This window comes from Pteropus medius, unplaced genomic scaffold, assembly GCF_902729225.1.
Source record: "Pteropus medius unplaced genomic scaffold, Ma_sr-lr_union100, whole genome shotgun sequence".
In the NCBI taxonomy this organism is placed as follows: domain Eukaryota; kingdom Metazoa; phylum Chordata; class Mammalia; order Chiroptera; family Pteropodidae; genus Pteropus; species Pteropus medius.
The window spans coordinates 38,646,928-38,650,323 of NW_024344378.1; positions in this window are offsets into that span (position 1 = coordinate 38,646,928).

Consider the following 3,396-nt stretch of genomic DNA (forward strand, 5'->3'; position numbering starts at 1 on the left):
TGTGTTACTATGTTTTGTCTAGTTGAAATGTTTCTGGGGAGCCAAGTATGCTGGTCCATTAACAGTGAACAGAATGGTCCTCATGAATAAGCTGTTCATTGTACATATAATCACTACAATCTCATACCTAAAGCTTTCTTGAAAACTTAGCTTTTTTTTTATCATAATGCCTATATTTAAAAGTTCTTTTTACATATGTTGACACTAAGAAGTCCTCATTACAAGCCCATTTGTCACTTTTTTCCCATCTTCCCCCACAACTATGAGTAATTTTCCTACACTGTATTTTTAAACTTGTCAACTCTTAGCAAAAACCATGAACAGATTTCATAGTATATATCCCACAGTATATATGCTTTACATCCTAGCTATTGCAAGGCCCAGAGAGTGATCAAGATACATACCAGTATCACTGGTAGAATAACTCAGTCTTTGTTTTTTTAAGAACTGTGGAATTAGGAAAATTTAGGGGACTCCATTTGTTCAGGAGTTGTTAGAACTCTTAAGGAGATGACCTCAGTCTGTTCTTATACTTATGTTAAAGTTAATGGGTTCACCAGATCAAATGTTCCTCAGAAATAACTATGACATTCCTGATTCTCTCTAGGCATTAGAGCATAAACCCCAGTATCTTGATTCTGTTCAGTTTGGATCCTTGAAAAATGAATTCCAGAGATGGCATGCATGCAGTATCCCATAGACAAGCCCTGGAGCCATTTCAAATCTTTAAATGACAAGGAGCTTTGGAAATTGGATTCCTTTTTGCGGAATGGAGGTGGTGAAATATTTTTCTCTTTTGGGGATCCATGTACTGTATCAGTAAAAATGGAAACATCTGAAATACTCATTTAGGAAAGGAATCATCAACCTTTAGCCCTATGATATGTTTACTCTGAATTTGCAGCTTTTATTCTAAGAAATGATTTTTTTTCCATTAGAGAAAATTCATGTCCAGGCAGGCCCTGCTCTCCTGCCCACCCTGTGATGAGGATATTGGTAAAATTTATATATGTGGAGGCATGTGTCTGGGATGGTAAGGGCTTTGGTACCCATGTCCTGGTACCCTGTCCTTGAATATCGAGGGCTGTCACATGCACGAATACTTATTTTGTGTAGCTGCAAAAGACATTACTAAAATCAGTGAGTGGAAGTTCTAAAGAAGCAGATATCAAGCCATCGAATAAAAAATGGCTAAGTTCAACACAGAATAGGTCACCTTGTTGAAAAATGAGCTCCATGTTTTTACACTGCTCTTTCCTTTGTAGTAGATGGGACCCTTTTTGGGGTAGAGAATTATCTTGGATTCTTCAGAGAACACCTGTAGCTCTGGGATACTGTTGTAGGTACTGATGCTACATCACTGTAAATGTTGGCCGCATAAAACTTGGTGTTGACCCGACAAATTGATTTTGGAGATTTTATTTCACTGACTTGAACTTTATGGAGTGTTCGATAACACATATCCACAGTTATCCTCATAGGTACTTTTGAGGTAGTCAGGGATGAGGAGATATCATTTTCTTCTGTCAGCAGGTACAGAAACAGCAGTTGGGGAAATGGGAGATATACTTCTGGCACTGTTAACTCAGTCAGGACCATGTGCTTCTCAGGAAGCATCTCACCTCACTGAATGTGGTTTCAGTCTTTAATGAGACAGTGCATTTTTCTGTAACAACATGGCTCCTGAATGCTAGCCAACGATTTCATCTGGTGTTCGACTGAATCAACAGCAATTCTGTCCAACACTGGAGGAGAACTTGGCAACTTTAGACTTGGTAAGAGATGGTGTGTGCTATGTCAGGCTCCAAAATCATATCTTCCTCAGGCATTTTCAGGTAGTGCTAATTATACTAAACTATTGCCTTTCTTCTGACAATACTTAAGGATGTGACTTCACAATATTTTATAATGAAGGTGGGGCTTATAGTTGTCGGAAAGAGTTATTCAGGGCCCAAGAGCTCCATGACGGACAGAGCAAGAGCATGAACCAGAATATTGTCTCCCTAAATCCTAGCCAAGGCTTTCTGCACAACATCGACCTACCTCCTTGACAAGATTCCCAGAAAAATGGCCCTAAATGTATGTATTTGTTGATTATACAATAGTTCTCAGTGTCTTAAAATTCAGCTTAATATTTATTATCAATTATTGCACCTATTTAAACAAGCCACATGGGGGATATAAATGTTACCACCCTGTCATCTCTAGACCTCCCCTCACCTTATAATAGAGCCACCCCAATTTGTCAAAGAATTCCCAAGTTTCAGATTTGTCTGTTAGAGTTTAATGCACACATTTTTAGACACTTCAGATTGGTAGTTTGCTGACTGATAGGAGGGGCACTGCATTTACCTCGGTCAGTTTGATCATAGAGAAACATAAAGCTGAGCATATATCTCAACTCCTCTTTGTTCAAGACAGAGTGGCCATTCTCTTTATTCTCAAGAGTGTACCACTTTTGTTTTTAATACTTATTTAAGTCAGCCTATAACTTGACACCATAGCTAAAATGTCTTATATAACCCTAAACATAGAGGGCCAATGGAGGGAACTAGGAGTCTTATAAAGTGAAGGTCACTCTAGTATAAACAGAGGTACTTACAGGGGGCTAAGAGCAAATGGGTGGACACACAGTTAGTTACTGGTACGCAGAACAAAGCCCCGAGCTTGTCTGCGTGGTCTGGCTCTGGCCCACCTCCCCCATCTCCTCCAGCCCCATACCTCTGACTTGCTTCTCTCTGGCCACTGTCTTCCTTTCAGAGCATCGCAAATACCTTGCTCTACCCCAAAACTGCTGTTCTGCCAGGTTATGCCTTCTTCCTGGAAAGCCCTTCTCTTTTTTCTCCACCTGGTTAATTTCAACTCAGCCCTCAGATTTCAGATCAACTGTCCATTCCCCAAGACAGCCTCATAACTCTCAGAATACCATCTACCTTTTCACTGTAGGGATGATCTCAGGTGCCCTTCTACATCTAACTGTGTTATTCCTTGACTGGTATCTGCCTCCACCACTAGCCAGTCATTTCCATGAACAAGGGGCCATGTCTATATCTTTTATCCCTGGTATGTCCTTAGTGCCAGGGACAGTACTGGCACAAAATGGGTCTTCACCAAATATTTGTGGAGCATGTGAGCATAAAAATCATAAATATGTGCTGTGTTAAGCCACTAAGTTTGTAATAAACTTTAGCCACTGAAGACTAACACACCAGTTAATCATTTGGCACACAAGTGCAACCTATTTGCCACTCCTCAACAGTGGTGCAGTTGAAGGAGGGCTGGTGTTGGCTGCCTGCTTTATGGCTTATATCTGCTGTAACTGTAGGTATAAGCCGTATATACAGTCTGGTTTCCTCAGCTGGAAAATTGACAGACATAATGTCATGCCTTGTCCCT